Below are 12,228 nucleotides of genomic sequence, written 5' to 3' on the forward strand. Positions count from 1 at the left end.
TGCATCGGCAGGCGGACTCTCAACCACTGTGCCACCAGGGAAGCCCCTTAATCCTTTTAATGCAAGTCTTTTTGCCTTTAATCCCCATCACTAATATCCATCTTTTCTGCCCAAACCACTCAATGTATATACATCACTGCAAAACCAAACCAACGCACATTCAAGATGCATTCAGTGTCCTTCAAGAAGGCCGCCACGTCAACCCCTGCACTGCTAGATGATGTACAAACACCCCTGGCACACCCAGCAGAGACGAGAGCCACAGGACTAAAGGAACAACTTTCAGAAGAGTCAGTTTTACTCAAAGATTTACTCAGAAGGCTAAGGAGAGCAGGGGTGTTGGTGCAGACTGATAATGGAATAAAATTTTAAATGTATATGATTTTCTAAGATGAAATACCCATCTTCCCCCCAAAATAAAATGCCACATGGAGTGGTTAGAGATTAATTCCGTTTTTTTTTTTTTTTTTTTTTTTTTACGGTACGCGGGCCTCTCACTGCTGCGGCCTCTCCCGTTGCGGAGCACAGGCTCCGGACGCGCAGGCTCAGCGGCCATGGCTCACGGGCCCAGCCGCTCCGCGGCACGTGGGATCTTCCCGGACCGGGGCACGAACCCGCGTCTCCTGCATCGGCAGGCGGACTCCCAACCACTGCGCCACCAGGGAAGCCCTAATTCCCTTTTCATGGAGTGTTTTATTGAAAAATGTTACAAAGCTCTGTTCTTCCAAGATATTCTTCATCACTTTTCTCTTCTGAATCCCCGCAGTTACCAGTTATTTGAATACCTGTCTTAATCCATCTCCTCTTGTAGGATCACAAGTTCCATGAAAGAAAGGACCACAGCTCATTACTTTTTATCACATGGTTCCATGGCACATGGCCCCTGTATTAGTCAAGGTTCTCCAGAGAAACTAAACCAACAGGATATGGATGCATGGATGGACGGATGGATGGATGGATAAGTATTTCAAGGCTTTGGCTCATGAGATTGTAAGGTTTGGCAAATCCATAATCTGCAGGGCAAACCAGCAGACTGGAGACCCAGGGAAGAGTTGATGTTGCTGTCTTGAGTTCAAAGTCATCTGGAGTAGAATCGCTTCCTTCTAGAGGACCTCAGTCTACTTTTAAGACCTTCAAGTGATTGAATGAGTACCATTCACATTATGGGGGGATAATCTGCTTTACTCAATGTCTGATTTAAATGCTAAATCACATCTAAGAAATATAGGGAGGGAGGGAGGGAGGAAGGAAGGAAGGACGGACTACCATATGATCCAGCAATCCCATTCCTGGGCATATATCCGAAGAAAACCATGATTCGAAAAGATACCGTCACCCCAGTGTTCACTGCAGCACTATTTACAATAACCAAGACATGGAAGCAACCTAAGTGTCCATCGACAGAGGAGTGGATAAAGATGTCATATATATATATATATATATATATATATATATATATATATATATATATACAATGGAATATTACTCAGCCATAAAAAAGAACAAAATAATGCCATTTGCAGCAACATGGATGCAACCAGAGACTGTCAGACTGAGTGACGTAAGTCAGAGAAAGACAATAGGTACAAATGAACTTATTTACAAAACAGAAATAGAGCCACAGGTGTAGAAAACAAAACTATGGTTACCGGGGGCAAAGCGGGGGAGGGATAAATTGGGAGATTGGGATTGACATATACACACTACTAGTCAGAGAAAGACAATAGGTACAAATGAACTTATTTACAAAACAGAAATAGAGCCACAGGTGTAGAAAACAAAACTATGGTTACCGGGGGCAAAGCGGGGGAGGGATAAATTGGGAGATTGGGATTGACATATACACACTACTATACCTAAAATAGATAACTAATAAGGACCTACTGTATAGCACGCACAGGGAACTCAACTCTACTCAGTACTCTGTAATGGCTTATACGGGAAAAGAATCTAAAAAAGACGGATACATGTATATGTATAACTAATTCACTTTGCTGTACAGCAGAAAGTAAATCAACCATACTCCAATAAAAATTATATAAAAAAAAACACACACACATGAAGAGTGCCTGACATACGAAAAACAAAACAAAACAGGAAAACCCCACAGCCACCTCTAGAGTAGTATTTAACCAAATTACTGGGCACCACAGCCTAGTCAAGTTAACATATAATATTAACCATCCCATGTCCCAGTAGACTTTTTCTCCAGTACCTAGTAATGGCATCAATATCAGCCAAAGGAACAAAGAGAATAAAATGTATTCCCATACAGAATGTTTACAACTGAATAGCCAGCAGGTGTTCTAGACCGAATACCAGCCCACAAGTCCACCTGGCTTGAGCTCTAAAGAAAGGTGTACTTGGGGTGTCCCTGGTCACCCCAGGCTTCAGGGCATGAAGGGGTCACTGAAAGAGTGGCCTGACTTTCAGGATGTCATCTTTGCCATGTATTTCTAGACAAAAGCATCCCTCCAAGCTTAAGTCTCCTAGTAGCCAACATCATTCAGAGCTGTGGCTCTCTTTTACTTCAACATGGAGAACAGCATGAAAATATACTTGCAGATGGGAAAACACAGGTACGCCAACCCCCGCCCCCCGCTTAGTCTGCTCCCACCCCTCACACACATGAACAAATTATGCATCCTAGGTACATAAGCTTCCCTGTGACGACATTTCTGCTCCAGCCTTGGATCTGAAACCACCTCTGAGCCAAGATTTCAAGCACACAGCAGGGTGTGGGTAGGGGTGTCCCCAGCAAGTCCTCAATTCCGATGCAGCTGGGCTTAAAATTGACCTTGAAATTGACCGGGGTGTCAGGGTGTCGGAGTGATTGGTCACCACCTCCTACACTCTGCTCCTGACTAATGCATCACGCTGGGGAAGCAATTCCTCCCAGCTAGTTGGAACCAAAAAGCCCACATTTAAACCAAACCACCCCTCGGAAGCCTTGGGTATAAGCACAGCCGTCCCAAGCCCTAAGTGTACCCCTTTCTGAAAATATTCACCTTGACAGAAAACAAGCAGAGAGATTTGGCTTAGGAGTTCTAATTCTGCTTCTCTCCAGGGCAGGGAACTTGAATTTTCAAGGACCAAACCAAAGAACACGCCCGCCCAGAGGGGAGGCCATAGGTATTCCTCTTTGAGCACCAGGAAAACTTGTTAACTTGGGACAAATCATTTGATTTCTCTATGGCTTCAGATACTTCCTCAGTAAAATTCAGCACCTAGTAAGCACTTTCAAAATGTAGAATAAGGAGCCCAAAGTTGGGTGTGGTATGTAACAGGGAGAAAAAAGGTACTGTGTACATCATCAGTGCAGGGATTTGTTTTTCCAGTAGTGATTTTCCATTCAAAATAGCATCCAGGGGAAGGAGGAGGGGGCCTAATCAAGTGTATTCACTAAATAAAGCTCGGTGATCAAAATAACATCAGCATTCTGGTTCTGCCATTGGGAGATTGGGATTGACATATACACACTACTATACCTAAAATAGATAACTAATAAGGACCTACTGTATAGCACGCACAGGGAACTCAACTCTACTCAGTACTCTGTAATGGCTTATACGGGAAAAGAATCTAAAAAAGACGGATACATGTATATGTATAACTAATTCACTTTGCTGTACAGCAGAAAGTAAATCAACCATACTCCAATAAAAATTATATAAAAAAAAACACACACACATGAAGAGTGCCTGACATACGAAAAACAAAACAAAACAGGAAAACCCCACAGCCACCTCTAGAGTAGTATTTAACCAAATTACTGGGCACCACAGCCTAGTCAAGTTAACATATAATATTAACCATCCCATGTCCCAGTAGACTTTTTCTCCAGTACCTAGTAATGGCATCAATATCAGCCAAAGGAACAAAGAGAATAAAATGTATTCCCATACAGAATGTTTACAACTGAATAGCCAGCAGGTGTTCTAGACCGAATACCAGCCCACAAGTCCACCTGGCTTGAGCTCTAAAGAAAGGTGTACTTGGGGTGTCCCTGGTCACCCCAGGCTTCAGGGCATGAAGGGGTCACTGAAAGAGTGGCCTGACTTTCAGGATGTCATCTTTGCCATGTATTTCTAGACAAAAGCATCCCTCCAAGCTTAAGTCTCCTAGTAGCCAACATCATTCAGAGCTGTGGCTCTCTTTTACTTCAACATGGAGAACAGCATGAAAATATACTTGCAGATGGGAAAACACAGGTACGCCAACCCCCCCCCCCGCTTAGTCTGCTCCCACCCCTCACACACATGAACAAATTATGCATCCTAGGTACATAAGCTTCCCTGTGACGACATTTCTGCTCCAGCCTTGGATCTGAAACCACCTCTGAGCCAAGATTTCAAGCACACAGCAGGGTGTGGGTAGGGGTGTCCCCAGCAAGTCCTCAATTCCGATGCAGCTGGGCTTAAAATTGACCTTGAAATTGACCGGGGTGTCAGGGTGTCGGAGTGATTGGTCACCACCTCCTACACTCTGCTCCTGACTAATGCATCACGCTGGGGAAGCAATTCCTCCCAGCTAGTTGGAACCAAAAAGCCCACATTTAAACCAAACCACCCCTCGGAAGCCTTGGGTATAAGCACAGCCGTCCCAAGCCCTAAGTGTACCCCTTTCTGAAAATATTCACCTTGACAGAAAACAAGCAGAGAGATTTGGCTTAGGAGTTCTAATTCTGCTTCTCTCCAGGGCAGGGAACTTGAATTTTCAAGGACCAAACCAAAGAACACGCCCGCCCAGAGGGGAGGCCATAGGTATTCCTCTTTGAGCACCAGGAAAACTTGTTAACTTGGGACAAATCATTTGATTTCTCTATGGCTTCAGATACTTCCTCAGTAAAATTCAGCACCTAGTAAGCACTTTCAAAATGTAGAATAAGGAGCCCAAAGTTGGGTGTGGTATGTAACAGGGAGAAAAAAGGTACTGTGTACATCATCAGTGCAGGGATTTGTTTTTCCAGTAGTGATTTTCCATTCAAAATAGCATCCAGGGGAAGGAGGAGGGGGCCTAATCAAGTGTATTCACTAAATAAAGCTCGGTGATCAAAATAACATCAGCATTCTGGTTCTGCCAAGGCCTCACTCACACAAGCACAGGGAAGTGCGGCCCAAACTAATGCTGGCACCAGGGTGCCAGCTCTAAAGCCACCTGTTTTGTTCTGCTTCTCTCACTCCATCCCCACACTCACAGGAACAGGCTGCCATCTGTGCTGCACCAGCTTGGCGTGGTTCTCCATAAAGGTAAATAAGATCCTGACGTTTTTCATCTAAGAAAAAAAAAAAATCCCTTCAATTTTTGCTTCCAGACCTAAATCTCCATTCAACTCAACCCAATTCAATTTCAGTGTGTGCTGAGAATCTTCTCTGTGGCTGGCTCAGTCCAAGATTCCATGGGGATGCTAAGATAGGGAAGGCTCAAGGCACCTTAAAGAGTCTTAAGGATCTCGGGGATGGGGAGGTAAGATGAGACAAGGACCCAAAAAATGCAGTAAAAGACCTAAGAGCAATCAGGTTTGTCTACGATGAGCTCAGAGTGCTATGAAAAATGAATACTAAAATTTAGCATTTTAGTATTTTAATGAAAATTTTAATGCTAAAGCATGCTGATGCCGCTAATACTATTTACAATGAAAAAATATGCTCTTAAGAGGGCAAAGGTAAAAACATACATTTGATTACAAGAATATGCACAATAGGACTAGAGGCCAGTTTAATTTGACTGTGATTTTTTTAAGCGATGTGTTATGATTACTTAGGAAAAAAAAAGATGATCTCTTTGGCACCATTTAATCTATAATCAGAATACTGAAAATCCTTAGGAAAGGAAACATTTCTAATAATGGGGATTAATAATGGGTATTTGAAAATAATTTTGCTATAAAATCATTGTATAGAGGAGAATATTCATTCTAAAACACACACACACACACACACACACACTCCAAAGGCTTTAATAAATAAGGACAGGTCATTTCAAATTTTAGGCTATTTAATTTTGAAATGGATGATTTTTTTCATCCTAGAAGTTACAGAGGATTTCCCCAAAAGAGCCCCGTATCAAGAGCCACCATTTTAAGACAGGTAAAAATGATGAAATATGAAATTTTAAAAATCTTGTGCATAAAGCATCTAGATAATAAAGAATACTTAGGGGTTGAAACTCATGTCTCTACTATTTCAAACACTGATTCAAGAAGAAACAAAGGATGTCTGCTTGTCAGGGAGAGCTCTGGGTCACTTTAGTTCTAATTTGAGGATGGACTAGATTCTTTTTTTTTTTAATTTTTTAAAATGCATTTCTCTTCCAGTTTTATGAAGATATAATTGACATAGAGCACTGTGCAAGTTCCAGGTGTACAGCAAAATGATCTGACTTACATACATCATGCAACGATCACAGTAAGTTTAGTGACCATCCATCATCTCGTATAGGTACAAAATTAAGAAATAGAAAAAATGTTTCCTTGTGATGAGAACTCTGAGGATTTACCCTCTTAACAACTTTCCTATATAATGTGCAGCAGAGATAATTATATACATCATGGAGTACATTATTTCCTTAGTACTTATCTTATAACTGGAAATTTGTACCTTTTGATTCCTTCAAGGATGGACTAGATTCTTTTTTTTTTATTTTTATTTTTTTTTGCGGTACGCGGGCCTCTCACTGTTGTGGTCTCTCCCGTGGTGGAGCACAGGCTCCGGACGCGCAGGCCCAGCGGCCATGGCTCACGGGCCTAGCTGCTCCACGGCATGTGGGATCCTCCCGGACCGGGACACGAACCTGCGTCCCCTGCATCGGCAGGCGGAATCTCAACCACTGCGCCACCAGTGAAGCCCTGGACTAGATTCTTGATCAGCTTTTCTCAAAGGCACATCCATAAAAGCTCCTCTCCTAAAATTGTGGGTACTGCCTATTCAGGGCTATTCTAGAAGAACACTAGGAATACGTGCGCTCTCTGTCACTGTGCTATGTGTTAAAAGAATGGCACCAGGGGTGAGTGAATTAAGAAAATAAATTAAAATCTCACATCATAAAAAAAATCAGAGGATATACTTGAAGATATTATTCTGAGTGAAATAAGACAGATACTCTACAATTCCACTTATATGAGGTACCTAGAATAGTCATTGAGAGAGAAAGTAGCATGGTGGTTGCCAGGGGTTGGGGGAAAGGGGGACTCAGTGTTTAACGGGTATAGAGTTTCAGGTTGGGAAGAAATAAAAGTTCTGGACATGGATGGTGGCAATGGTTGCAAAGCAATGTGAATATACTTAATGACATTGAACTGTACACCTAAAAATGGTTAAAATGGTAAATTTTTTGTTACGTATAAAATACCACAACTTGGAGCAACTTGGAGGAAAGGCATATGTATAAACTCACACTTGTTTCTTTCTAAGTGACATGTCTATTGTTGAGTGGGTGGAAGAGTGTACTCATACATGTACTCAATTCTCAACCCCACACTCTCTTCCAGCATTTGTACACATTCTGGAGATATACAGGGAATGTTTATAGATACTTTAAGAAATATGCATTCTGTGATCAGAGTTGGGAATTCCAACTCCTGCAGTCAAGAAATGGATTTCACTTTATTTAACCCACTGTTTTCCAAACTTTCTTAATCGTGCAACTTTGTTTTGCAGAATATCTGTGAACAACCTGTGAGAAAGTATTTGATGGGTTACTACTGTACGAACTCATCTAATGAAAGGTACTCATTTATATAGATTCAGCCTCCTTGCAGAAGAAAGAGCCAAGTAATCAAGCTGTTTAATTAATTGGCAACTCCAAGTATCAATATCATGACCAGCACTATCCTCATCTGGTAATCTTCCCTCTCCAATTTTCTAGATCTTCACTCATCCAGATCTTTCCATCAACCATAAAACTACAACACAGACCATGAGAAAGATAATAATGACTAACCTGGCATCATCCTTGGCTCTTAGAATTCTTACTCACTGGACATGGATCAAATCAGATCCATTTAGGGTTCATGTATATGTGTGTGAGGGGTGGTGTGCATATGCATACATATCTATGTGTATATGTGACTACTGGAATACAAGCTTTAAAAAGAATAAAAAGCATAATGGCATACATGCCCCCGAAACCTTTTTTATAAATTCTGGTATAAATGAGTCAGAGAAAGAAACAAATATTTTACTCTGTATTAAACAAATATATCAGAAGAAGGAGGTGCAGGATGAAAATGAATACAGGTTTTGCAGGTGATTTTATACAGCAACAATACTTCAATTTGGAGTTTAATGTATCACATTAATGGCTTCTTCCCACTCATTAAAACAAAAACATCAACAGCCACGAAATGAAATTTCTAAGCATAGGTTTGTTGTTTTTATATAGTGTTTTTAACACAGTGTATCCCCAAACCTTTAAGACATATCAATGAACTGTTCAAAATTAACTTGTAATATGTTATGCATATTTAATTCTCAGAAAGACCTTGATATCTCCCTCTGGGATGTAATCAAAACTAAATCTTCTCCATGCCTTTCAGAATGAAGGCAAACACAGCCCTGGCTTTCCAGGAGCAAACCTGGCCATGTGACTACCCCACCACCCTCCCCTGCTTCCATGATATTTCTGAGAATGCAATTAACTGCTGACATTAGCCCAGGCTTCAGTGGAGCAAACACTAAGCCAGCCAACTGTTAGTTCTTGTTGAGGATTGTGCTGTTTGTTTGTTACATATGTTCAATTTCTAATGGGAGGTTGTCAGCTTCTTTTGTTTGAACTTGACACAATGGGAAATGCCCTTAAGGGCTAATTAATTAATCTCAAAATGAAATCTGAAACAGATAATGAACAGGGCTTGAGCAACTGTGAAAGACACCCAACATTATCAGCCAAAATAAGGGCTGTTCCCAGACCAGAGTCATCTCAAACTCAGCTGCATTTCATTATGTCACTAGCCATCAAGTGGTCAGGACTAAGAGATTAGCGCTCAGAGAATGGATAGTGGAGCCAGGCAGAATTGGGTGGAAATTCTGCTTCTGCTACTTAATACCCAAATCACCGGGAACGTTACTTCACATCACGAAGACTCAGTTTCCTCACTGGTAGAATAATATGGGTAAACAGGACAATCCATTGAAAATCACCCAGGCCACTGTCTGAGCCATGGAAGTAACCAATAAATGATATCCTGGAGGACAGACTTCAGACTATACTACAAAGCTACAGTAATCAAAACAGCATGGTATTGGCACAAAAACAGAAATACGTATGAATGGAGTAGACAGCCCAGAAATAAACCCACAATCTACAGTCAATTAATCTTCAACAAAGGAGGCAAGAATACACAATGGAGAAAAGACAGTCTCTTCGGCAAGTGGTGTTGGGAAAGCTGGACAGCCACATGTAAATCAATGAAGTTAGAACACTCCCTCACACCATACACAAAAATAAACTCAAAATGGCTTAGAGACTTAAACATAAGACATGACACCAAAAATGATACCCTGGGGGGGGAAATATGCAATTTTTCATTACATCTAAATATTGATTAGTAACCATAATCTCCAGGCTCTTGCACCACAATTAGAAGCTTTCCAAAAAAAGCAAGTAAGAAAAATAAAATTAGTGAAATCAGTGCCTGAATTTATGAAATCTTTTTCCTTACTGATTACAGTGAAAACAAAACACACGAAGCCTTCAAATGGAGTAGGAAGGCACGGCACATAACAATAGTCACTAGGGGTATCTGGTATCCCTCTTCAATGATGAAGCATAAAGATGAGAAGTGACAACCCAAAAGACCATCGCCTTGTAAAATAATACACCCATTCTCTCGCTCTTGTATGCCTTTGCAAGCTATTTGAAAAGATTATTGCTACACAAATTAAAGTCACAGCAAATGCATCTTCTAAATACAAGTAACCATGTTGATTAAAGATAACCAGAGACAAAAAATTTCAATATCTTGGAAAGAATATTGCCAATGGCAAAACATTATTTATTTTTTGCCCCAGAACTTGTCAGGAATGCACAAAGCAAACCAGACTTACTAAATATAAATAAACTAAAAATAAAATATAGATATACTATTTAGGTTTAAAAGGTCACAGTTTTGAGGGATAAAAACCAAATACCTGCTATCTCACGGTAGGAGGTGTCAATAATAAAATGTGTTGGCTGTTAAATTGACTCAGAAAAGCCAGCACCAAAAATATGACTCATATGTTTGAGTAGAAACCCCCAGTTATGGATGGAAGAGACAGAAAGGTCAGATCTGAATTGTGAATTTAGAGCAGAGTTCCTCTACAGAGTGTGATTACATGACGTGATCACTTTTTGTTATCAAGAGTAAACAACAGCTATTACAGCTGAGACACAGTGCTTAGTGCTTAAGGTTGGGAAGAGGTCGAGGTGTCCCATCAACTCTGACCCCACAAGCCCAGGCCTGGAGATGAGTGGCCTGTTCCTACAGGGCCTCAAGAGCTAGATTAATAGAGTGGAATTTAAAACTATACAATAAAAACCCTGGGTTCCATTTCTTATTCTTCTCTAGACTCTTATTATACAACCCTTATAACTATGGAATACAGACAAGGGCATTAAATCAGGACATAGTTAGAACTGAGAAGCATAAAGAGGAAGCTCAGATAGGAATTATCCTCTAGGTAAGTTCATCAAAGTATGCCAGACATATGCAGTTGATCTGCCCCTGCTATCCAGGTGGGATATTAGACTCAGAGAATAAAAACAGTGTTATTCAACATATAGTTGAGATGTCAAATATCTTGCAAAACTCTCCCTCAATACTATCCAGTCAATTTTAAGTAACTTCTGGATTATAGAGCAGCATGGCACTGCCTTCCCAGTTATTAGCATCAAAATGATTTATAATTGTTAAAAAAGACCTTTAAAAAAACACTCTTTGGGGAAGAATGACTAAGATAAAGCCAAAAGCAAATGATACAGTGAATATGTGTGAAATCCTATCCCAAGGTATGGCTCACCAAAAGCAATAAAATGTAAGACACTTGCTTGGTGGGGTTCCTGAGAGTGTTGGCCTCTATTTGGCTGTGAAAGCTACAGATACGTTCATATACTCTATTTACTCCTAAAGCAAAGAAAATGTCCTTTTTTCAATTTCCTCAGAAACTCCAAGCCAATCTAAAAGTTTCCTAAGTTGGTACCAGAGGTATGAAAAATGATAAACAGCAACCACAGAAATAATAGCAGCCTGCGGAGTGAAGAAAAACAGAGAGGAGGGGAAAAAAGAAAGGAAATCTTGGAAGCTTAGGGTCCAAAAGGAATCAGATATATACCGATTAAATCCCAATCTTACGTTTCAAATGCTCTTTGTTTCTGGGAAGCCATCAAGAGAATCTATTTTTAAGAAATCTAGCCTACCAGCCTCAAAATTGGGGGTCCAGTTCAATTCAGTCAAACAGTTACCATGTGTTAAAGGTAAGAGTGATGTGCTAAAATGAGAATATGGGAAAGATTTTTTTTAACGTGGGTGTGGTTACTGAAAATTCAAGACAACAAAAAGATTTTTCCAGCCCTAGTAAATGTTAATAACAGACTGGAATATTATATCCTTGACATGTTTTGAATTTCAAAATTTACCCAACCCCTGTGTCAGATAACTATCTTTCATCACACTGGGGTGTGTGTGTGTGTGTGTGTGTGTGTGTGTGTGTGTGTGTGAGAGAGAGAGAGAGAGAGAGAGAGAGAGAGAGAGAGAGAGAGAGAAGGGGGCAGAGAAGACATTTATAAAGTAAATAGTATAAATTTTATTTTTTGTAATTATTTATTTTTAAACACAGTTTTTTCACTATTAATGTTTCTTCTAACAGACTGATCAGTTATTGAGAAGGGTTTTTATTTATTTATTTTTTGGGCCATGTGGCATGCTGGATCTTAGCTCCCGGACCAGGGATCCAACCCACGCCTCGTGCATTGGGAGCACGGGGTCTTAACCACTGGACCGCCAGGGAAGTCCCAACAGTATACATTTTATATTATTTTCTTAACAAGGATGTACCACTGAACGTGTTCACTATGATCATCGTTTCACTAAAATCTTGCTTTAAAAAAAAAAAAATCTATCCATAAACATTTTTTTTTTTTCCCAGTACACGGGCCTCACTGCTGTGGCCTCTCCCATTGCGGAGCACAGGCTCCGGACGCGCAGGCTCAGCGGCCATGGCTCACGGGCCCAGCCGCTCTGTGGCATGT

General features: G+C 40.7%; 1 protein-coding gene across 5 annotated transcripts in view; it reads right to left on the reverse strand.

The window, feature by feature from the left end:
• The window catches only part of TIAM1 (TIAM Rac1 associated GEF 1), a 212,283-nt gene that overhangs the window by 164,033 nt on the left and 36,022 nt on the right, over window positions 1-12,228 (reverse strand). For 4 of the 5 annotated variants that reach the window (XM_055086391.1, XM_055086393.1, XM_007106413.4 and 1 more), the window contains exon 1: window positions 5,198-5,255. The exons of the other annotated variant lie outside the window; for it this stretch is intronic. The gene's annotated coding sequence lies outside the window, so the exon portion shown is untranslated. Of the gene's footprint in view, window positions 1-5,197; window positions 5,256-12,228 lie in introns of those variants that run through there. 5 annotated transcript variants of the gene reach the window in all.

This window comes from Physeter macrocephalus, chromosome 8 (genome assembly GCF_002837175.3).
Source record: "Physeter macrocephalus isolate SW-GA chromosome 8, ASM283717v5, whole genome shotgun sequence".
NCBI classification, from domain to species: domain Eukaryota; kingdom Metazoa; phylum Chordata; class Mammalia; order Artiodactyla; family Physeteridae; genus Physeter; species Physeter macrocephalus.